General features: G+C 49.0%; 1 protein-coding gene across 6 annotated transcripts in view; it reads left to right on the forward strand.

Annotated features, from left to right (window-relative positions):
• Positions 1 to 24993, forward strand: part of TSPAN18 (tetraspanin 18) — a 171798-nt gene that overhangs the window by 19301 nt on the left and 127504 nt on the right. For 4 of the 6 annotated variants that reach the window (XM_032488515.1, XM_032488514.1, XM_032488513.1 and 1 more), the window contains exon 2: positions 11769 to 11850. The gene's annotated coding sequence lies outside the window, so the exon portion shown is untranslated. Of the gene's footprint in view, positions 1 to 11560; positions 11681 to 11768; positions 11851 to 24993 lie in introns of those variants that run through there. The other 2 variants (XM_014558854.2, XM_014558853.2) reach the window with 1 other exon arrangement.

A 24993-nucleotide genomic window follows, 5' to 3' on the forward strand; every position in this document is an offset into this window, starting at 1 on the left:
AGATGGTAGTTTTAATCCTGCTCTACTGCAAGCTCATTATGATCCTTGAGCAAGTCTCTTATCCTCTCTGGGCCACAATCCCCATTGTAAAATGCAGACGGGGGACCAAATGATCCCATTCCAGCATGGTATTTTGTGGCTGTCTGGGGCAGTATATGCAGTGATTTCAGGCAGTGATTAAGAGACAGGGTGCTGGGGTTCAATATGGCCTGAAGAGCTGAGCGACCTTGGCTAGGTTACTCAACTTAATCTGATGTGCAGGTTCTCCACCTGCAAAATGGAGAGAAGATCAAAACCTATTGCATAAAGTTGCCACAAGGACTGAGAGAGAGAAAGTATCTGGGCCAGTGTAAGTGTTCCCATGTGTGCCAGCTCTTAACTGAGGTTTTATGGCCTGTCTTGGCGGACTCTTTTCTTAGAGATGTGGGCTTGCTCCCTGGCATAGAAAGCCCATCCCAGAGTCAGAAGCATCCCATCCCCAAGTGTCGTTGTGCATTGGGTCACCATGGTGCCTTTGGATAAAAACCATTTGCCCAACAGAATGCCTTGGGGTTTCTTAACCAAGGTACCACTTTGGGCATCCCAAATGCTAAAGTGAAAAGGATCTGGGATGATTTAGTCCAGTGACAGTCAACTCACTGGTAGTCACAGAACTCAAAGAAAGTTCACCATGGAGCCTCCAACATGAAATAATTCAAAAGGGAGCTGCCCTGTGGAAGCAGGCACAGGGGCCTACTCCCTCCTCCTGCCATCCGCCTCCACTTGGGTGTCTCCTGAGGAACCCCTGGGAAACCTATTCTGAGAATCGCAGGCCATGAGGTGATAGAAAATGAAACTGAGACCCCGAAAGGACAGGAACTCACCCAGGAATCAGAAGCAGGCGCTGTCTCTGGAATCATTTTCATTAGCAGAATCATGCCCCATTTTAAAAAGCGGGCTCTCCCATGTTTCTTTTGGCCATTGATCCTAAATAATCACCTAGAGACGCGTCTTTCAGTATTGACACTTACTTAGTGGCTGTTCTGAGTTATTCTCTCTCCTGCCTTCTGCATAGCCATAGGTAGAGGCTGGATAGATACTTATTGTTAAATCAAGGAAAATGGGGCTTTTTATTTGGAATCTTTTGAAACATAGTGTTTACCCAAACAAACCTGCCTGACTCTGCAGGTGCTTGGAGACATAGGAAAATGTGTTTGGCCCCCAAAATAAAAATAAAATAAATAAATTGCCACCAGAAAGAATCCAAAGATGGGGTGTTCTGTAGGGGCTCCCCAAGAGCCTTATTTAAATGCAGCATCTCTCCCCACTCCCTACATTCCCCCTTTTGCAGCCCTCTACCCCAATTCGGTTTTCCAGATCACAAGGTATTCCTCCCTCAAAACCTAATTTCCACACAGATTTAACCAGCAGTGACCTGCCACGTGAAGAGCTTCAGTGAGAATCAATAGGCATGGGGCTCCAGTGAGGGCTTCACGCCTGCTGCATATAAAACACCCCGACAGAGAGAGCGAGATCGATGCTGGGCAAACATCTGGGGCATCCTAGCACGGTGGGTCCTCCTGCCCATTTTAAAGGCCAGGTGACGGCCCAGAGAGGCTTGGTGACTTGCCCATGGTCACACAGCGATTTACAGGCAGAGCCCATGGCCTCCAGGCTTGGGGGGGACCCTTTCTAACACACTGAACCCCCTCTTTACTGAAGCCAGGCTGCTCTTTGCTTTATGATCTAGATAATAAAGCAGTCTGTAGTGCCTGAGCGGGCAAAGAGAGAGAAGGAGTGCATGATGAGTTAGAGGCTGGCTTCTAGAGTCCCTGAACGGGGTTAGTGAGAGGAGATGCTATCAGAGCAGGGAGGGAGGTGTTCTGAGACATTTGTTGAGCCTCCATTGTGATCCCATCCCAGGCTGATGGGAGGTTCAAGAATGGAGAAGAGCGGGTCCCTGCCTGCAATGGGGGAGAGACACACGTGAATTCAATTCAAGGCTGTCGAGGTTCGCACTTGGCTTCCCAGCATCCTGTGTGCTCTGGGAGTAGGTGGGGACACGGTCTTCTCCAAGCCTGACCCTGGCAGCCCGGCAGATGTGTTTATTTCTTCCTTTCCCACTTGGGAGGCATGCATCTGGCAGGGTGGTTAAGCAGGCAGCTTGTGGGGCCGGGCTGCCTGGGATTCAGATCCTGGCTCTCATTCAGATCCTGTGATCTCATTACCACTTGTGTTTCCATTTCCTCATCTGTAGAATGGGAAGAATAATAGTACCTTTCGCATGGGGTGGTATTAAGGTGAGGCCTGAATGCAGTAATCCACCTAAGTGCTAAGAGCCCCACTGGACGGATGGGATAAGCTAGCAGTTTGCATTAGCTGTTAGTTTGGGGAATCTTATATGGGTGTGTGTTTCTCCAGTTTAAAAAATAATGTTTATTACTTTTTTTCTGATTATATAAGTCACTTGTTTATAAAGGCCAACTACCTAAAGATACCCATTGGTAACATTTGGCTATGCTTTTTTTTTTTCCATTTTTATCCCTATGTATAGTGTGTGTGTGTATGTGTGTGTGTGTGTGTGATTAGGCATATACTGTCAAAGTATAATTTTTTAAAAATCATAAATCCTATAGAATCACATGTAAATCTAAAATGAACGTGGGTCAAAGACTGATTTCCTTAATGAGGGAGCCAACAGGAGAGGCTCATTGATAAAGCTGGTTTTCAGGAGAATTAGAGAAAGAAGGGTTACATGGGCACTGGGGAAAGAATGTTGAAATATGATGACTGGATTGGGTACACAACTGGTTAATGGCCTCCAGGGCACTAAAATCCAGACCTCTGGGGCTATCTTTTCTACTAGACCAAAAAACAATCTACAATTCACCTGTAACCTCACATGAGTCAGTTACGTGTCTCTAGAATCTCCTGTCTAGGAGAGTGAGTCTGCTAAACAGTGATCCATTACAATGTTGAAAGTTTCAGATCATCTGTCTTTGAGGTGGGAAGCCCCATGAAAAAGACCGACAGGACCCCCAGGCAGGGCCACTACTCTCCAGGCCAGCACTATTTGGTTCCCTGGCCCTGCAGCATTATCTCTTTTTGCCTCTAAAACATCCTACTTCTAGGAAAGTGGAACTTACCCCTAAGATTCTATTGGTTCCCTGAGCTAACTCCTGATTGGTCCATTTGTAGTGCTTCTTTTGCATGGAGCTCACTTCTCATTGGTCCATTTCTATCACTCCTGATTGGTATATTTCTATCACTCCTGATTTGTCCATTTCTACAAAGCTCGTTCCTAATTAGTTAACTTTTGTTACACCTTATTTGCATATGATGTTGCAAAGTGTAGACTGGCAGCCTATAAGAGCCTGTGTAAACCTACAGACAGGGTCCAGGGCTTGGAGTGTTAACCCTCCCAGTGCTGCTTGGTCTCTCACCCGGATCCAGGTTGCTGTCACAACTGAGCTGTAACACTGAGCTGTAACACACTTTGCTGCAACATCTTAACGGTACCTATATATTCTTTCCGATCATATGCTAGAAAACTGCTCACCATACTTTGTGCATTTAATATTTCATTACATTCATTTTCAAAAGAAAGTTTTGAGGAAGCACTAGGAATCCTTCAAAGGGTGTGACCTGCACTTCAACCCAGCTTGATTTTGGTGCCCCCCACCTTGGGGATCCCAGGGCAAGTGCACTGCACTGGCCTCAGAGCCCTACCACATTTTATTGTCTTCGTCAATTCCCTGCCCCTCCCCTCACTCCCCACACACCATCTAGACTGAGTTTCTTGAGATCAGGGATTTGTTGAGCTGAACTGTCTTCCGGATCCTTCTCTCCCAAGCACCTAAAATGGGGCATATAGTGACTCTTCCGAGATGCTTTTCGAGTGAGCCAACAGGGATGTTGGCTGGCCTTTGTCAATTACAAAAGATGCACCACACTGTTAGGAACAAGCAGGGCTTCTCTCCAGGACTGGCCATGTCCTTCTGTTGAGACAAAGAAGCTCCCAACCCCCATGCAGTGTCACAGCCTTTTCACTACCCCGTCCCTGATTCTGCTGTTTAATTGTGTTTGCAGGGCTCTCCACACTCAGTCTAGAAAACCCAGCTCTCTCTTCTCTGTAGGACTCTTAAGCCTGAGCTCTCTGAGTTCTAACTCTCTTTCCTAATCAAGGTCTTAAAGGGGTAAAAAGTTCTTGGCCGCTTCAAGCTGGGGAGGGAGAAAGTGACTGGAAGGATTAATCTCTGTACTATGAATGTTAAAGCTCTCTTGTCCCACGTGTTGGGAAAACTCATCAAAATGCTAATGGATCTTACCTCCCGCAGACCCTGTTCTGCATTGGAATATATTTACATGGACTTAAGCAGGGAAGAATTACAAGGAGTTGGGGTGCCCTTTTCCCAGATTCCACCACAGTCCTGTGGGTTATTCTGTCTGAATTAATAGCCCCACATTGCAGAGGAGAGCTGTGTTTGGCTGTGGGGTTAGCCCCTCAGTTATGAGTTCTTAGCTTTCAGCTTCCTTGCTGGTGGCAGGGCAGCCATTTTGGAAAACATCTCTGTTGCGTGGCTTTTTAATACTCCTCTCAGAGGCAGAATATCATCAGACAGGTGTTGCCGCAGATATAAGACCTCACAGCGGATCCCCGTTGAGTTCAAGGTCTGGAGTGTGTTGGGGGGCAATTCATAGTGAAGTCAACTTCAGCACTGAGACCATCTCTGCTCTTCTTAAACCCTGTGCTAAAAGTGCTGGATTGTTCTTAAAAACTTTGAAACCCCAGGAATCTTTGTTCAAACACCTAATGACCTGAGAACTTCTCAACTGCATCCTTGGGAGGATGGACACTTTGGGGTTACCTAACTCAGGCTGGACTTGGGTGAAGTGGCTCCGGGACTTTGCCTGCAGACAAAATCATGGGTTCTGGTCCTCTCTCTGCCTGGTTCAGCTCTGTGATTGCAGACAAGCTGCTTGACCTCTCTGAGCATCACTTCCTCCTTTGCTAGTGAGGAGGAGGACACTGGCCACTTGGTACAAAAGTTATGGGGTTCACATCTTTCATTTATTTGTTCATACAGATGACACAGTGGAGCCAGGGCCAAGCAGGCCAGGCTCCACCTTCAGAGCTAAGTCTCTTAAACCATTAGGGCTTCCAGGTCCCTCTGGGACCAAATGCCGGGAACTTGATAGGCAGACTGCTGGAGCCTCATGAGAATTAGTGAGCCTTACTGAGCAGACATTATTGCTGATTCTATTTCCCTTTCTCCTTGAACAATGCACCAATGTTTAGTTACATAAAAATGCTGTGGCTCAGGTCCGCTTTCCTCATCTGTAAAATGGGAAGAGTGGTGATGTTCCCCTTGCAACGGGGGATGAAGAGGAGTGATCGTCAGAAGTAAAGGCAGCCCCAGGGGATGGGTAGTCCTTGTCCTTCCCCTTCAGGCGCCAAGGAAGTGCTTCCAGACAGAAAAAAGGGGGAGCAGATGCAGGGCGATGCCTGCTGGTGACAGAGGTCTTTGGCTCCCGGAGGCCACAGTCTCCTTCCTGTTCTGCTGAGCATCTTAGTGGTGTCTGCTGTGTGCGTGCAGGTAACATGAGGGAAGGCACGAGAGACCCTGGCTTGCATGTGCAGATGCAGAGAAGGGGAGGTAATTACTAATAACAGTAGCATTGAAAATAAACAGCTTCACATATTAACTTTATGGGATTGGTACATCCCCTCCTGCCTGGACCTTCCACCCTCCCTGAGCCACCACGAGCTAATGGGCTCAGGTTGGGAGTCCTTTGCCCACCAGGCAGATCCTCCCGGCCCTTGCTAGCAGTGCCAGCACCCACTGCACTGTGGAGCAGCCCTCCACTTCCTGAGCAAAAATAAATCCTAAATCCCAGTCTTTCTGGGGGATGTCATGGCTCCCACTTCAGCCCCACTGTGACCGTGGGGCACAATTAGCAGGCTCATTCAGGGACTCATTATGGGAACAGAAGGTGATTGGGCTGAGTGACAGGGCGGGAAGCCCGGGGAAGTGGTCTCCCTCTTCTAGGGAGACGAGTGCAGGTGGAGAAACAAGGCAGAGACCCCGTGCAACGCAATACAATGCGATGTGCTCAGGCGGCTTCATTAAAGGCTGCCCCAGGGGACTGTTGAGATGCTGGACACAGCAGGAACTCATCCTGAACAAGCCTTGGCTCCTCTCCCTCTCCCCCACCTCCTACACCAACCCCCTGCGATGCTAATTTAAAACAAGCAAAACAAAGACCCAGCTTTGCTTTGGAACCATAAACTGCAGAGCTTTTATCTGTTAATAAGCAATGCCTCTGGCTGGCTGTGGCTCAGCCTGGGTCCTGTGGCCTGGCATCAGCGTGGGGAAGGGGACCTGAGGCTGAGCCAGCCTGCAGGCCTCGCTAAGGACACTGCCCCTTATTTGGGCGCAAGACCAAGGGTCCTGTTGTCACAGGGCTCAGAAGGATGGCTGTTCCACCTCGGGTGGCTGAAGTGGAGAGAGATTTCTAGCGGGAGCTAGCCAGAAAAAGGCTCATCAATGAGCTGATCACCTTCCTCCCACCTTCCCTTACTGCCTCTTCCAGGAAGACTTCCCAGCTCTCCTCTTCCTCTGAAATCCTACTGACATGGGATTCTGGGATATCAAGAAGCTCTAAATCAGTCACCTTCAACATTATCTGGAAACAAGATACAAACTATCAGGAAGTCCAGCTGTTGTCAATTAAGTGATAGGATGTATATGGGGTGTAGACTCCATCTGTTCTTAGTGTAGACCCTTGAGGGAGAGAGGGATTGGTCTGAGGAGTATGACTTGGAACCACTGATCATGGCTACTTTTTACAGAAAGTAGCAGCGGGTTCTGCTTTATATAATTCCCGTGGCTTCCAAGGGCATATTCTGTGTTGGGCACCATGTGGCTTATTTACAATCCACTAGCACATCTAATCCGCAGCTCAGGCCAGTGAGGTAGGACTCTGTCCAGACTTTGCAGGTGAATAATCTGAGGTTTAGTGGGATAAGGAACTTTCCCAAGGCCCCACGAGTGGCAAGTGGCATACCTGAGATTCTAACCCAAGCCTGTGAGGTAGGAAAGCCTGGTCTCTGGACCACAGTGCTCACTGCTGTTCCCCATCTGCCACCTATCCTGTCCCGCATTGCAGGGAGGGTCCAGTGCAGCTCTAGCAGGGGATTTGTCCCCACACAAGCCCACTCACAAGTGACCATCCATATCGTGATATGCTGTCTACCTCACCTGACCTTTCAACCATTTTAGGATTCCCCCAAAGGGCTTCTTTGCAGGGGAGCATGGAACTTCCATCAGCAGCCATCCATCTGCCCAAAACCAGGCAGCTGGCCTGTCCCAGGCCTGTCACGAGTTGGCCTGTTGCACACAGTTTGCAAACCCACTACCCCTCAGACTGGGACTTGACCCAGACACCAGGAAACTTTGGTCTCCTTGTTCTTCACCACCTGGATCAGGTAAGGCCAAGACAAGAGGTAACTCTGGTCCTATCTTCCTGAGGCCTCATCTTATAGATCCACAGCTAGAGCGTGGATGAGAAGGGGTAGAGCTGAGGGCCAACAGTGCATGACTGAGGGATCTCTGCTCAGATCCATAAAGGACTAAAGCAAGGTCCATTCAAAGGTACAAGAGGCTCAGCCTCTCAGAGTCCAGAGAAAATTATTCAAGTAGTTGAGAATCATTCATTCCCTCTTGTATCGCCATCATCCTAGTTCTGCCTTTCCACTGTTCAGTTAACCCATTCTTTTATAGATACATCAACTTCCACTTGTCCTCCTGTTCATTTCTGCATTTATCCATCTCTGTAGTCATCCATCCATCCATCTATTCAACCATCCACCCACCCATCCATCCATCCATGTATACATCTATCCATCCATCCATCTATTCATCCATCCATCCATCCACCCCAGGATTAGGAAAGGAAGAACGGACTTCTAGGCAGAGTGAACAGCAGTGAGTTAGGGCTGAAAGTGTTGGTAGGGTGTGTTCAGTTTGACTGTGGGGTCTGTGTGTATTGAGAGGACCTGAAGATGGGCCTGGAAAGGCAATAGGGGAACAGATGATTAAAGCCCTGGTGTATGGGCAGAGGAAGGCCAGGGAACCCCCTGAAGCAGGAGAGAAAGATATTTTTGAGTTCAGTCTGACAGCTAGGGAGAGAGCAGTTTGGAAGAAACAGAGGCCGCAGGCTGGCAGAACAGCCAGGAGCCTGTTTGCGGCAAACAGATAGGCAGTGATCAGGCTGAGCCCAGGCAGGGACTGGCAGAGGCAGTGCGGATGGAGAGTTAGGGATGATAAGACCAGAGCAGAGGCTTTGGTCTGGGTGTCAGTTACACAGGGGTGCTCTGTTTGTGAAAATTTGAAAGGCTGTCTACTCATGGTGTAGGTACCATTGTGTATGTATATTCTACTCCAGTTTTAAAATAGAGTAGGAAACATCAGGGTAGATATTTAAGTCTCTTGTCTGGGTCTCATCCAGGACACTGAAGTGGCTGTCTGAATTTTTCTTATAAATTGAGAGCTGGTTTCTCCCAACCAACGCAGAATTGCTTTGCTCAGAAGAGAAAGAGGAGGAGGATCTAAATTTTGAACTACACCTTGCAGAATGGGAGGACTTGGCCAGTAGTCATCCCATTCACTGCCATTGATTAAGCTCTCGCTATGTATTTCATGATTCTAAGGCACACTTTTTTTTTTGTTTGTTTGTTTTAAGGTCTCTGAAACCATGACGCATCATACAAAAAGTGACATGTTGTAATTAACTAGCTCACCAGGCAGTGTTTTCTCTTTCTTAGAAGTCCATAAAATAATGGTGTGATTATAATCCATGGAGTCTTATGTTCAAGAAATAGGGTATTGTGAGCTGGTGCTTGGCCTTCCTCATCTTCACGACACCTTATGGGTCATCAGCTGTGGTTTTGTCTGTTTCCCAGATGAGGAGCTGAGATATAGAGTGGGAAGGTCACTCACTCAATGTCACAGAGCTAGTTAGAGGTGGACTTGGGATTCCAACCTATGACTCTTCAAATCTGGGAGGATCTTTGGACAAAGTGAGAGTGAGTCTGAGGCCCAGAGGGTGGTGGCCCCTCCTTCACACGGCACGAGACAACCAGGTCCACGGCGACCACCATCACCCAGCCCATCATCTTCAACGCTGCCTCTGGTCACCCAGCCCCGGTCCTGCCCTTGACCCTAAACCCTGGGATTCTACCACCCCTCCCAGGAGGGCTCCAGGCCTAACATCAGCAGTGACCTCCGCCGACCACGGAGAGGAGGGGCTGGAATGAGATCTTAGGGGAAAGGGGGAAGAAATTCCGAGCCCAGCTGGTTTCCCTCACACAGTGCAGATTTGCTTAAATAGGAATTAGGATTAGTGCTGGATTTTGCCTCTCCTGGCAGACTGGTAATAAATTAATCTCCTCTTAGGCTGCAGGAAGGCAGAATTCCTTCGAAGGCAGGAGACAGCTTCAGGCTCAGGAGTGCAGAACCTGAAAAGTAATTCCGTTATTGAAGGGCCTTGCCCTCACTGCCTGACACGCAGCCCACAGCAACTTCCCTGCAAGGCTGCAGCCTTTAATTTTGTTAATGTGTGACATTCACCCCGGCTGCATGGCTGATGGGCGCACTTGACGTTAATACGTGTTCCTCACAGTCCCCAGAGCTCATCAAAGCTCATTATCAGTTCTGAGCCTGTGAATGTAGTTCCTAGCTCAGGTGGGCCAGGAACTCAGAGATGCCCCAGGGAAGTGGAGTGGTGGACATCCGTGTGAGTCGAGAAATAAACTCCTCCTTGCCTAGGGAACTCGGTCTCCCAGGCTACCGGAAGGTGAACAGAAAAATAACTCTGTAGGCAGAACCCTGGGTTCAAGTTTGCCTCCAACAGAAGGGGTTCATTCTGTTCTGCTGTTTGAGGGGAACTGATCCAGTATCTTGGGGAGATAGTTTGTCAAATGTGAAGTGTGCAGAGCCTCTGCCCAGACATCCCACTTCTAGGCATCTGGGCTTTGGAATTGCATAAACATTTCCACACAGATGTGGGGACAAAGGGGTTCACTGCCGCAATGTTGTAATGGCCAGAATTGGAAATATCCCTCGTATCCTTAGTGGGAGAGGTGAATGAATTGTGGTCCACACCTACTGTGGGTACCGTGCAGCTTAAAAAAGACTCAGGAAGATGCGTGTGTGCTCACTCTTGGGTGTAGACACGGTCTCACTGATAACTGGGGCTGTGGAACACTTGTAAAATCTCATTTGAGCAAAAAGTCACGCTGTCTGCATGTAGGTGCCCATGGGCACGCACATATGTGATTACATAGAATAAAATCTAGAAGGTCATATGACAAAGATTTTGCAGTGGTTCTACGTGTTAAATAGGATGAGTGGGTATGGAAGAACTTTCACTTTTGTAGTTAAAAATGAAAACTAGGTACACATACATATACATCAATGTCCACATGTATGTGTACATACATGGATATGGCTGGATACGTATGTAAATGTTCGTATGTGTCATGAATTCCTCTAACTGTAGCCTTAATCCGGTCCATGACACATCAGGCTCCCTGGCTGACACTGCCTAGGTGGACGTCTGAGGCAGAGGTGGCCAAATAAAACAAGGTCATGTCCTCTGGCCAAGCCCTGCTCCCCATCAGTCAGCAGAGAGTTCTGAGAACTTCTCTTATGCCTCGGGTGCACCAGTGCTGGGCTCTGCAGGGTAGACCTTGAACTCATTGCTCTCCTGCACCTCACCCACTGTGGAGGTGGCACGTGCAGACTTGACTTCCCACAGACCTGAGTTCTTGTCCCAACTCTGCCCCATTTCCACGGTATGACCTTGGGCAAGTTTTAACTCCTCTGAATGCATCCTGGTCCTCATTCCTCAAGTGGCGATACTTTCTCATGGGGTTGTAGAGGGCATCTGGATTATTGTCATTATTATTTGACACAACATGAAACTTGATCGGGGCTTCTACTGTGTGGGAGGGAGGGAGAGACGAGAGAGGAAGAGAAGGGGGAACCTGGCCCTCCCTGCTCTGCAGTAAATTTTGCTCTTTTGCTGCTCAGCTGTGCATGTGAACCAGCTGGTCCCCTGGGACTGGCTTAAGCCTTGGCTGGCAGGTATGTGGTCTGGACTTGGTGATTTTGTTCCTTCTCCCGTGACCTGGGGACGCTTTATCAAACTGACAGAAAGGAGGTGGAGGGCAGAGGGGAGAGGCTGGACTTCTGGCCCCTGCACTCTGGGGCTGAGTTGGCATTTTTACCACCAAAGATTTCTCTGCTTACTCTTACCTCTTCATGGATACCAGATCCTGAAAGTATTGGTCTGCCCCAAAGTCTGCATTCATTAAGCCATGATTAATTCTTTTTTGCATTTTCAAAATTACTCAGAAAGCCTTTTTACCGCCTGAGGAAAATGGAGTTCCCACACCAAGTTGATAATGTTCTAGCTAGGAGCAAAGAAACGCAATGTGCTGCTATGATTAGCACGCTCCACGTCAACCCAGGGACATTGTACAGGCTCCCGGGCTGATTCTGGAAACCTGAAAATATGTCCTGGTCCCTGGGCTGTGGGGATGCTGTCCTGAGATCCTCTGTGGGGCTGGGTGTTTGCTTTTGTCTTTCTGGCCATGGGAACCTTCTGTGCCTACAGAGATGGAAGGAGAGAGAGGGTACACATCTGGACCAATGGTCCCCAAAAGCCACATGCCCCCCATCCCTTGCCTTTTTAAAATGTATTTCTCTTTCTTCTCCTTTTAGAGTTTATCCTGAAGCCACCATCTGAAAGAGACCTCAAGAAAATCTTGACACCCCTGCAAGGAAAAGACACCAGTTGAGAAAGGTAAGATTGGCACCATGGGGGGCATGGATCTTAACTTATTCAAACCAGAGGATCTAATCTCCCCTCTCCCTGCCCTCCAGACCCTCCGTTTCTGAGTGATAAAGCTCTTGGCTCATGCTGGGAGGTGCAGGGCAGGCAAAGGGTGGCTTTACTCTTGTCCCCAGCCCCAGATGTTTGTTCAGTGATGGGGAGCAAAGGTGAGGGCTGAAGAGAGGCTGATGCCGAAGTGGGGTCTCTCTGAGGCTGGGCACCGCCCACTGAGAGGAACACAGGGCATGGTTGGTCCTTGGAATCGATCCAGGAAGTGAGGATTAAAGGGTTGAAGAGGGTGAGCCCTCTGCGGGAAAGCAGGGTTCCTGGGGGCTCACAGAGGGTCCCCCCTCTGTCAAGGACCCCTCCTTTGCCTCCCCCCTCCCCCACACCCGCCATGGTCTTGGAATTGTGGGAAGGAAATAACTTCCTAGGTGATTTCAATCCCCTCCCCATCCCAGCCCACCCCTCCCCTGATTCCAGGACTCTCTTTTTGGATAAAGTTTAAATCCACAAGGACTAGGATCAGTCACCACATTCCATGATGGAATTGGGAACGGAAAAGCCTCAGTCTGCTTCTGGGGCTCTGGAAGCTTCTTGGGGTGCCCACAATCCCAGACTGGTGATGGGCTGGGTTGCCTGTGGAGGGTTCCTGAATGAGGAGCCAGGACATCATCCTCTGGCCCAGTCTGTGCCACGATTGTGCCTCTGGAGTCTTTACAAGCTGTTTCCCTCATTGGGCCTCTTTGTCTTATCTGTAAAATGGGGCAGCAGTGACTTGAATCTCTGTTCTAGCCTGCATGTCCTCAGTTGCTGAGGTGCCAAGACCAGGGCTGAACTAGAGAAAGTGACAAGTGTTGGGGGGCAGCAGGGAGGCACAGATGGAGGCGGGACTTGGTCAAGGCTGTGGAGAAGAGACAGACTTTGAAAGCTCTGACGAGATTTGATTGCCAGTCTTAGGCAAAGGATGACTCAGTGGAAAGACCACAGGGTATGAGGTGCAGATGGAAGTGGGTTTGAGTCCTAGCTAATCAGAAGAGTCAGATCAACCAACATTGATTAAGGGCTTCGCCGTCCAGGTGTAGGGCTGAGCATATTTCCTGTACCAAGAGCTCTGTGATCACCTCCATCTTAGAGAACAGAAAACCAGGCCCTAGAGAGGATGAGTGACTTGCTCGAGGTCACACAGCAGTGAGTAAAACGGCTAGCATTTGAAGCCCCTGCCTGAACTACCCTGCGATTCTTGGGTATTTTGTTTACCAGCTCTATGACTTGAATCTTAAGGTTAAAAACAAAACAAAACAAAAAACTTTGAGCCAAATCACCTCTCTGAAATTCCACTCCCTGAAAAGACATTAAAGTCATTTGTTTCCTTGTCTTGAAAGTTTCTTTTCTTCTTTTTTTTTTTTTAAGTTTTGGGCTCTTCATAAACTCTCTGTGGGGCCTGGTTTTCAGAACTCTAAAATGGGAATATCACATCTGTTCATGGGGTGGTTTGGGGTGATGAAGATGAGACAAGGGAGCTGAAGCAAGCTCCCCGCACCTGTCTTCCCCACACACCCCCTCCACCTGCCTTCCTACCCCTAGGGCTGCTGTGAGGGTGGACAGGGTGTACATACTGTAAAGTGCTGTGCCCGGCCACCTCTTGTGCCCAGGATTGGGAAGCACTCAGCCTCTTTCCAAATCACTGATCTGATATTTGCCTGGTCTCCAAGCTCATCCTCTCAACTTTGGAGTGTGCCTGCTGGCTGACTGGAATTATTTTAGGCTGGAATCCAAGGCAGGGTGGCTGGGTCCCAGCAGCAGACAGAGCAGGGTGAGGCCAAGGCCCTCCTGAGTGGACAGTGGCAGAGGGGTTGCGAGGCCCGGGGCTTGGGTAGGGGGTAGGGGCGCTCTCTCCCTCCCTCCTGCAGCTCACCCCTTTCCACCGGCCACCTGGGCCATAATCTTCATTGTAAACCTCCTGGCAGCAGCTGCCCTGATCCCTGCAGGAAGCTATCACCTTATCTCAGTGCCTGGATCCCGCGTGGTTTTCTTAATCAGGAGAAGGTGCTGAAGCGAGTCCGAAAAAGCTTAACTTCCTCAGAATCTTTCTCCATCAGGGGAAGCCGTGGATCTTGGACAAGAGGAAAGAATCTCTTTAAGTACAGAAAAAAACAGCAAAGGGGCTGTTGTTCTTGGTTTATCTTCAGGAAGGTTGCCGTGGGAGCGGCGTGATTTAGCCTTGCCCCTGTTGTTAAGTCAGGAAGCAGAAATGTTACTGAGTCACAGGGAGAATGTAAAGATGACCCTCGGCCACAGGCAGACAGGCCTGTGCTGTTGTGGGAAACCTTTGCTGGGGTCTGGGAGCTGGCTGAGCCCCAGCTCTGCCTTCCAGTAGCTGTTTGACTCTGGGTTAGTGATTTGATCACCCAGAGGCTCAGTTTTCTTATCTATCAAATGGGCAGCTAGCGTGCAACCCTCCCCGCCCCCAACACTGGGTGGTTGTGAGGGCAAGGAATCACCAGCAGCATGAATGCTCCTGTTTGCTTTGAACGAGGGCGAGGGCAGCCCCCTCTGGAATAATGTGACCTCCCAAGGTGACCTCCTTGAAGAGCTGCGGGCTCTCAGGAAATAAAAGCTGGGTGTTTGTGACTGCACAGTGGGGTTTCCCTGGAGACACATACCTCTTTCCATGCGTGGTCTAAAAACAGCCTGAGAGTAGGGCCTGGGCTGTGTCAGCTCTCTGCTCTGACACCTCTGGGACATGGGGCCATCTCGGGTGTGGACAGTTCTTCCTGAGCCTTTATCCCATGGTTTACACTTCACTCCTGGTGATCTTTCCCACTTCCCTCCTGTAGATCAGCCCTGGTCCTCCCCACACCCCAGGAGGCAGGGATTAACAAGTTCTTTTTCAGTGAGGACAACTGAGGTTCAGAACAGTGGTCAATTACTCTGGAGTTCACTTCTAAAAAGGTTAGGACCCAAACACTGGGCTCCCGCCCTAAGGACAGTGTGTTTACCATAGCACCCCACAGCACCCGTGGTGCCCACAAAGGCACCCCTCCACACCTACAGAGGCACCCCCTGTGTGTCCACAGACACCCCACAGCACTGCAGAGGTTTCCCACGGAGCACACAGAGGCACCTAAGGCATTCATGAAGCACCTCCCAGGACTCACAGCATCACCCCGCGGCATCCATGGTGGTCCCCAAGTGTCCACAGTGAGTCCTGCATGTCCACAGTGACACACCCCAGCTCCCAGGGTGGCACTGCTCCTGTGTGTAACTTTTGGAGGAATATTAGTGTACTGCAAAGCTCCCCAGGTGGTTCCAATGTGCAACCAAGGTTGAGCACTACTGGTGTTTAGAGGAAGACAAGGCACAGTTAGGGAGGCTGGTTGGGAGGCTGCCAGAATGATCCAGGCCAGTACAGGGTGGAGAGGATGTGGCGCTGAACTAACGCTTCAGTCATAGGGGTGAAGAGGCCATGAGAGAGTTGAAAGAAGTTAGTGAGGGAGATGTCCTGATTCACCTTGATTCTGGGAAGGCTTTGAAGCCAAAAGTGAGAAGTCAATGGTCCACATGAGCTTGTTTAAACTCCCCCCCCCCCCACCCCAGTGTGATCTGGAGGAAGATCTTGGTCCCAGCCCACCTCTGCTCTACTGTGTGACCTTTGGCAAGTTGCTCAACCTCTCTGAGCACCCTCATTGCCTCTCTAAGGGGAATCAGTATTCCCTGCCTGCCCATGCAATGAGTTGGGCGAGAATCAAATGGGCCAGCTCTGCAGAGGCTGGAATGGGCTTAAAGGGAATGGAATGCTTGGCAGATTCTCGAACCCAAATTTCCTGCCAGGTGATTACCAGTATCTGCCTAACCGTCTCCAGGGACTCGGGGTTCATGGCCTCCACTGCAGCCTGTGTTGCCTTGGGCTGCCTTCGGCTGGCTCTGACGGGTCAAAGTGTCTCCTTGTGCTGAGTTGAAATCTGTTTCCTTGTACCCTCTGTCTACTTGCCCCAGATCTGCTTTGTAGGGAGCAAGCACCACCCCTTTCCTTCCAGGTCATTCTCTGGCACCCATACCCCAACTCCTTCTCATCTGCCGGCTGCAAGGTCGTGGTGACCTCCACCTCCCTCTGAGGGTGCAGGTCTAGGTGCTCTCTGGACTTCTTGCTCTCTTGACCCACCTCTGAGCAGACTCTGGCCTAACTCGACACTTTTACAGTTCAGCCCTCAGAGCTGAGGCCACTGTGTTCTGAGCCCAGCCAAGGTGGGTGGGACCATCACCTCCCTCAGACCAGACCTTTTATGTCTGCTCATGGAGCCAAGATGGCCTGGGGGTCCAGTGATTCCTACATCCGTTTGGGTTCCAGCTCCCATCTTTTCGTTGACCAGGTAGAAAAAGGGACTCATTCCTGCTACGTGCCTCACATTTTCCATGTATTACTTGTAAATCCTAAAGCGGTTTAACCCAAGAGGGAGGGCGTAGCTTTGGGATTAGATGGATTTCAGGGTTATTTTTTTAGCTTGGGCAAACGAATTCAGTTTACTCTCCTGTTACATGAAGACCGTCATTACAATTGCAGGCTTTGAGGTCAAGAGTAAATGGGACGATGGATATCAAGTGTGTAGCCCACTGCCTGGGAAGGAGTCAGCGTTCCAGAAAGTGGTGGATATCATCACCTGTGTCCGTGTCAGCCAAGTACCAGCCTTTTTGCCCAGTTCTGACTGGTGGGGCCCAAGCCCTGAGTTTAAGCGCAGGAAGGGGCAACAGCCCCGGGCTTCCCCTCCTGGCTTCCCCCTCACTCTCCGGGACATGTATGTGAGGCGACAGGTTGACAGGTTCTCATCACCTCTGTTTCCTGCTTACTCAGCCCAACTTCTGCCAGAACTTTCTGACCTCAGGCCAGCCCTGTGTCCACATGTAATTCATGGCAACAATCTCGTCCTTTTCTGCTCTCTAGGCTAGTTTCCATCCCAAACCTTTCCTTCTTTTTCTTTTTCAAGTGGTTTTAAATTTGCACAAGAAAGTTCAACCCCGGACCACAAACTTGTTGTCCCTAATGGGAGGCTAAGCTGGTGTTTTTCCCCTCCGATACGCCCCCTCTCCCTGACATGGTTGGCTGTGAGAGCAAGGCCAGACCAACCCGCTCACTCCTTACATCATGGAGAGGTAATAGTAAGTCTAAATTTCCTCATCTAAAGAATGAGCAAATCATTGCTTTTCTGTTCATACAGCAAAAATTAGCAGAACATGTCCTTAAAAGGCACTGTTATTATTTTTAATATTGACATATATGCACATTGTGAATCACAGCTGAAGAGATTTCAAACAGCCAGGTGTGGCAGAGACGGAGGGAGTAGAAACCCCATTTTCAGACAAATGCCAGCATCAGAGAGGGGAAGTGACTTGCCCAAGGTCACACAGCTATGAAATGGTAGAGATGAGCCTAGTCTACAAGTCTTCTGACCTGAACTGATGATCATTCTGTTGCATCCAGCTGCCTCTTTTATTACTTAAAAATGTAAAATAATGTGTTTTAATTAATAGCCTACAAATAAAGGGAAAAGTCCAAATCGGCTGGCAGTGCTGCTTTGTTAGCTGTAGTATAGTTGGTTTATTACCTGCCCAGAGCTGCTGATGTGAGAAGATATACACGAGGCCATTCCCTGTGCTGTAGGGCTCGTGGGGGAGACCATGGTGTCTCCCTTTCTGGGCCTTGGGCAAGGCTATGTTATGAAAGAAAGGCACTGTCGGATGGAGGGAGGAGACTGGGCTCTGGAATCTGAAGCCTTTTTTTTTTTTTAAATAGACTTTACTTTCTAGAGTAGTTTTAGGTTCACAGCAAAATTGAGGGGTAAGTGCAGAGAATTCTCATGTTCTCTCTGTCCCTACACATCTCTGCCCACAAGTACCGCCTCCCCTGCTACTGACATCCTGCACCCAGTGGTACATATATCACAATTGATGAACCTGCATTGACGCATTGCTGTCACCCAAAGCCTAGAGTTTACACTGTTTCTCTGTTGCTGTTGGACATTCATTCTATGGATTTTGACAAATGTATAATGACATGTATCCACCAGTATAGTATCATACAGAGTACTTTCACTGCCCTAAAAATCCTCTGTGCTTTGCCAATTCATCTTTCCCTCCCTACAAAGCCCTGGCAACCACTGATCTTCTTAGAGTCTCCATAGTTTCGCCTTTTTCTGAATGTCATAGAGCTGGAATCATACAGTTTGTTAGCCTTTTCAGATTGGCTTCTTTCACTTAGTAATATGCATTTAAGATTCCTCTTTGTCTTTTTATGTTTTGGTAGCTCAACTTCTTTTTCTCCCCCTATTTTTTTATTGTGGTAAAATACACATAACAAAATGTACTGTTTTGACCATTTTTAAGTGTACAGTTCAGTGGTGTTAAGTACATTCACATTGTGCAACCATTCATCTCCAGAGCTCTTTTCATCTTGCAAAATTGAAACTATTCCCATTAAACAATAAGTCACTGTTCCCTTCTCCTCTCAGCCCCTGGCAACCGTTACTCTATCACTGTGATTTTGACTACTCTAAGTACCTTATATAAGTGGAGTGATACATTTTTATTATTTTCTTATTGGCTTATTTCACTTAGCATAATGTCCTCAAGTTTTATCCATGTTATAGCATATGTCAGAATTCCCTTCTTTTTTAGGACTGAATAATATTCCTTTGTGTGTGTAAACCACATTTTGCTTATTTATTCATCTGTTAGTGGACATGTGGATTGGTTCCACATTTTAGCTATTGTAGTGGGGTGAGTGTAGATGGAGAAGATGATGGGGGGGATGCAGGATCTTAGAGAACCTGCAGGAGGTGCCCATCTAGGACACCAGGACAAACAGATCTTATTTTGGCATTGTCCCGGGAGCTGTTGAGTGGCGTGGAACGAGGAAGAGAAGCCAGTTGCAGGGGCACACCCTGGGCTTAGCCCACCCTGAAGGCGAGCCCTGCTCAGCTGTCGGTGCCGACATGAACTGCACTAGGGCACGCCTAGCATGTACAACACCTGGGGAAGATGACTGGTTAATACTTGCCTCCTCTATGCAACAAAATTATTTTCAGTAATAGCAATGAAATCAAACCCAATTCTAATAATGGCCAGAAAAGAAACACAGTGAAACTTTCCTTTCAGTGACCTTCGTATATATAACCTTCATATATATAATTGCCAAGTCAACAAACAAACAAATATTACAGCATAAAAAGGGGGAGAAAAGTCATGGGTTCACACCTTTTTAAAATACTTTTTTTTGTTGTTGTTGGGGGGAGGTAATTCGGTTTATTTATTTTTCTTAATGGAGGGTTCACAGTTTTTAACTGCATTAATGTATACTTTCAAAAAAGTGAAAAAAATCCATGAAGAAATTTCCAAAAGAGTGAGCTCCACAAGGCCAGGGAATGAACGGAGGTGGCAGCAGTGGCAATGATCTGTTTCTGTGTCCTCTTTGCTGTCCTTGCCTACTTCAGATCTACTTTTTTTTTTTTTTTTTTTGAGGGAAAATAATTAGGTTTATTTACTTTTCTTTTTTTTTGTAAAGAGAAGGTACTGGGGATTGAACCCAGGACCTTGTGCATGCTAAGCATGCGCTTTGTCACTTAAGCTATACCGTCCCCCAGTTCTACTTTTTAAACGCAAGAACGTCTAGTTGCAGAGGGACCGGAGAGGCGAACTACGTCCAAAGAGAACTCCAGTGATTCTGAATCCTTATTCTCACAAAGAACACGTGTGGCACAATCGGCTTGTATCAGGGTCTGTCTGTGTAAGTGGGTGTTCTCTGAACTCAATTCCATGTAAACGCAATGCTTATTAGAGGTGAAGTAATAAAAACGTGCTCATTTGAAACTTACATACTTATTGCTAAAACTCAGCCTTGACTACAGCAATTGTTTAGAACTTGAAGCAATGAAAGATTTTTTTTTTAAGGCAGAGAGTTATGTCATTGACATTGTTTAGAATCATCAACGTTTAGTCGGTTTTATGTTTGTTTTTAAATTCCCTCCAGAGAATCCATCCCCCGCTGCCTGCACCCTGCACGGACTACCCTGTGGCTGGTCCTGCAGTGTGACCAGCTGGTTTCCAGGTGGGACAGTTGCAGAAAGACCTTCTAGGTGTAAACTGAGGAGGGAGGCAGGAGGGAGCCTGGCATCCCGAGGGAGCCTGGCATCCCGAGGGACCCTGACTAGGTAGGCATTAGGCTTCAGTTCCTAAAGGCAACCCTGGTTCGGAGTACCATCTGAGTACAGAGTCTGGCATTATGGAGATTCAGGCACTGAACGCTTCATCCACCGGGTGACAGTCTGCCCTGTGTCCCTCCTGGGGACACGTCCAGTCCCGCTCAGTGGGAGCCCTGCCCTCCTCCCTCCTTCCCTCTTTCTCCTTCCCTTTCCCTTTTGGCAGAGCAGTCCGTGAAGACAGCCGTTCTAATGAAAAAAATCTCATAAATACCAAGAGATAAGGATCCAGGGCTTTTGGTTTTTATTTTTGCGGAAACTCTCTGGAGAGCCTTTTTGGTAGGAAATATCCCTTTGGAGCTGAGATTTTTCTCCCAGGCTTCAAAGGCGGAGCTGACTTCTTAGGCACACAACGTCTGCTTAAACTGAACTTGAAATAAGACACAGGCAAGCCCCATGGGAGAAGGACAGGACAGAGCATGAGGGTGAAGAGTCTGCTTTCTGTCCCTGGGGGAGGCACCCCAGGTCTGTCCCTGTGTCTGGCCGCGCATCCCACTGCTGGGCAGTGGCTCTGGGTAAATGCAGAGCACTGAGGAGCAGGGGTCCTCAGGCCAGAGGCTGGGTTTGTGCTGCCTGCTGTCCAAACAGGACCCAGGCCCGTGACTGCAGAGGCCTTTGCACCCAGGAAAGGGAGTAAGGAGAGCCCAGAGTGGTGGAGCTGCTCCCCCAACCTGGGAGGTCCCATGGGCCCCAGGAGCCTCTTTCCAAGTGGGGATTTCCCACCTCTTGGCTTTTGTACCAACAGATCCTCCCTCTCTCGCTCTTTTTAAAGTTCCTTCCTTCCTCCCTCCATCATTCACTGAACATCCACTGGGATATAGGGATTAAAAACTCACAGCCCCTGACTTCAGTGAGTTCGAAATCTGATAGAACAACCTGGTTACTCTCAAAGACAAGGAGAGTCGAGCCCTTTGTGTGCATGTGCGTGCGAGTGCACACTGTTATTGTTACGACTGTAAAACAACGTTACAGAGAGCTTGGGAAATGAAGGGAAAAGAAATCATTCAGGCCCCCTCTCAGGACAAGAGGCCCATTCGTTTCCTGCTTTTGTTCCCACTCAGGCGCACATTCAGCAGAGATGCCCCCAAAAAGTCCGCTGAGTTTGGCTTCCTGCTTTTCTTTGGGCACTGGCTCCCACTGCATAACAGCCAACACCGTGTGGGATTCCCTCCTTGGCAGCACCAGGCTAGGGGTCCCCGCTGTGGACAGGCTGCTTGCTTCCAGTGTGCCCCCACTTAGATGCTAGATGTATGCCGTCTGGAAAAGGTTGCTAGATGTAGCAAATAAAACCATAGGAGGCCCAGGTAAATCTGAATTTCGTATTGACAGTGAATACTTTTTCAGTATTTAAGTATGTCCCATCAGTATTAGTCCCGTGGATTATTTGGAACATAAGCTAAAACATTATTTATCGTTTATGTGAGATGCAAACTTCACTGAGGATCCTGGACTTTATCCGGCAACTCTGTGCCTGGAGTGCCTTGTTGCATGTATGTGGTTGAAGCTACTTTATTTAATGATGGAGAAAACTAGCTGGCTGATATGTTTTCTTTCCATTTTGTGGGAATCACTCACCTAACTTGTATCTATCCCTGCTGGGTTTTTTAAACTTTATTTTTAATTTTGGGGGGGAAGGGTGGTAGTTAGGTTATTTATTTATTTATTTATTTAGTTATTTAGTTATTTATTTAACGGAGGTACTGAGGATTGAACCTAGGACCTCATGCGTGCCAAGCACATGCTCTACCACTGAGCTATATCCTACCCCCTTCTATCCCTGCTCTTGATCATTCCTCCCTGACATCTTGATCTCCACCGCTCCGTGGAGCACTTGGAGATAAAGGATTCCAGCCCTTGTGGTCCCTCTAAGCATATCCTTTTCCCGGCCTCTTTCTGGGAGCTTCCAATGGCTGCAGATGTTTGGTTTGCTCCCTGTAGGGAGGAAGAGGGAATGGTGGGAGGTGTGAATTAGCACTCCCCCTTGGGCCTGCGGAGCTGCTTCCCCCAGAGCTCACCAGCATCTTTGGCAGCCATGGATACAAGCAGTGTGCTCGTCCTTGCCCTGTTGGAGGGAGCAAAAGTTTGAGGATGTTGGTCCAGGGCTGCAGACCCTCACAGGTTTATGACATCTTTCCATCGATGAACTTATTTTTCATTCTAAGGCAGCTTCAAGGAATGCAAATATAAATCAAAGTGGCCGGCAGTAAAGAAAAAGAAAAGATTGACTGGAGAGTGGGAAGACAGAGTGTTGCCTTGTGGTTAAATGGATTTTCTGTTTAACTGAGGGTTAAGTAGAAAACTCGTTTTGATTCATCCTCTGCTGTTGCAAATCTTTCTGAAATGGATTAGCCTGCTCCCTGGTTTTCCTAAGTGCACCATAATGACCATAATTGAATCTCTTTGCTGGCAGAGCATCCTGTGGGGCGTCGGGACCCACTGCTGTAAATGTCAGTCCTCCAGGTGCAGCCAGTTTGTGGGCTTTAGAGCCTGGGGCATAGGCTGTGTGCTGTGCAGTGGCCCTACCTTCACATCTGCTGCCCTCTCACTCTGTGTTTCCAGCCACGCTGGACCTGGGGCTCAGGAAGGGGCCATTTTACTGACGTGGAGACTGAGGTCCACCAGGTGAAAGACTTGGTCCGAGTCACTCTGGCTGGGAGAGGAGCTGGGCCTGAAGCCAGTGGAGGGGCGGTGGTGAATTGGTCCAGCTTCAGATCCTGGCTCTCACTTCCTGGCTGGAAGAAGACCATTAAGCTTCATGAACCTCGATTTCTTCATCTGTGAATTGGGCATAATAACCTTTCCTTACAGAGCTGCTGATGAGATTAAGTGAGGTCATCATGTGGGTGGGTTGCACACTCAGGCCTTCACATATTTCAAAGAAAAATGGCACACATCCCCCTTTTCCCCCAAAGTCACACACACCCTAGTCTTGGGACCCTGCATCCAGCTTCTTTCCACTTTGCCAGCCTCCCTCCTCTGTGTCCTAGTAGTTTTGCCAGACACCAGGGCCAGAATGTCTGTGTTTGAGTCCTGACTCCTCCCCCACTTTCCGTGTGGCTCAATTTCTGGGCCTCAATTTTCCTATCTAGAAAATGGAGTTGGTAGTAGCTGGTCTCCTAAGGCTGCCATGAGGATTAAAAGCAGGAGAGCTCATCCTGTGGCCAGTGTGATGCAAGGATTTGCCATTGTCGTCCTAGGACTTGCTTCAGTGAGTCCAGGTTAACCAAGCTTTGCTGGATTTGGTCCGTATCCTGAGCGTGTTAACAGGAGTGAGCTTTGGGCATAAGCTCCTGCTGGTGCCCCAGGAGTTTGCATAGCCAGCCTGGGGAGGAGGAAAGAGCCCCTCTCTCTTGAGCCTGATTCCTGCCACTGTCTGGCTGATGTCTACCCACGCCCCCCAGGTGCCAAGGGAAAGATGCTGAGAGGCTGCCATGGTAACTGATGACAGGCCCTGGTCGCTGGATGGAAGACTTCTGCCCTAATGGGGCTCCCACCACAGGGCCCCCTGCCCAGGGCTCACTGCCCTCCAATAGCCTCTCTGTCTGGGACCCTCCACATGACCTCTCCATATGTACTGGATTTCTAGCATTTCAAGAAGAAATTTGTTTTTCTCCTTATCAAGGGATATACTTGGAGAACAGCGGCCTCTGTGTGTGACCTCCCCAGGGTTCGGGGTTGGGGAGGACACTTCGCCAAGCCAGACCCTGGCCAGTGAGGCCACCTGTTCTGGCCTCTGGACTGCTGGGTCCACAACTCCCTGGGTCTTGTCAGCAAATCTCCTCTAGCTCCGGAGTGACCAGCGCTGACTCCTGTCAAGGACCACCCCCTGCTCTTGAAGTTACCCACTTCCGGACACCCTCTGGGACTCTTGCTGGGTGGGGGTTTGCAGCTAACCACAGAGTCACCTGATGTTTTAGGGCAGGGACAACAGCCTACGTGCAAAGCCTCGGGTAGGCTGGTTTATTTATGCGTTTATCTTTCATGGGAAGGCGGAGAGAAATTGTGTGGTTTGTGAATATTTACAGGCAAATTACTACAGGGAGGAAATGAATTCATTCTCTCTCCTCTCCCGCTGTTAACAGATCACACTGTGGTTCCCCACCGCCTGCCTCCCACAGCCCTCCCTTTTCTTTCTTGCAATTCCTTGTAGTCTTTACTGCAGCTCCAGAAGGGGCAGCCGGGTAGAAGGGTCAATATCATTCACCGTGCGTTAACTGAGCACCTACTGTATCCCAGCCCCAGTTTGGGTGCTGGGGCTACTGAGGTGAGCACTGCATCTACCATCATGGGTCTCCCCGTCAAGGGAGTGTGTGGACAAAGAACAGCATTTCTGTTGGAGGAAACAGTTGCTTTGAGACTTGGTTGGGGAAGGAGGGCTGGACAAGATGGGCTCTGTCCATATGACTCGGGAAGGCTGGGCAGAGGGACTGCCTCTTGTCCTGGGCCTGGAAGGATTTTTTTTTTCCCCCAGCAGAAAGGGTAACTCAGGCAGAGAGAAGAACACAAAGCCTTGGAGGTGTGAAGGATGGTGCTTCCTTGGGGGCAGGGAACCTTCTGGTGGGTTAAACATAGCACCTGTGCAACGAAGCAGGAGGAAGGGGAGCTGGAAACGTGGGTTGGGCTGGATCACGTCTGGTTTTGAGCTGGGGAAGGAAGGTGCCGAGAAGGGAAGAGGTGGTCTAGGGCAGCCCCATTTCCAGAGGTAGCCAGGCTGAACACGCCTCCCATTGTAAGGGACCAGGTTGGGAAAGAATGGGCTCTATGGAAAGAGGGGGTTTCTCCCTCCCCTCACCTCCTCCTGTGTTTGCAGGAAGAACAAATGAGAGGCAGAAGTGCTGTCACTCCCTACTCCCTTTTCATG

The sequence above is a fragment of the Camelus ferus genome, chromosome 10, assembly GCF_009834535.1.
Source record: "Camelus ferus isolate YT-003-E chromosome 10, BCGSAC_Cfer_1.0, whole genome shotgun sequence".
NCBI lineage: Eukaryota > Metazoa > Chordata > Mammalia > Artiodactyla > Camelidae > Camelus > Camelus ferus.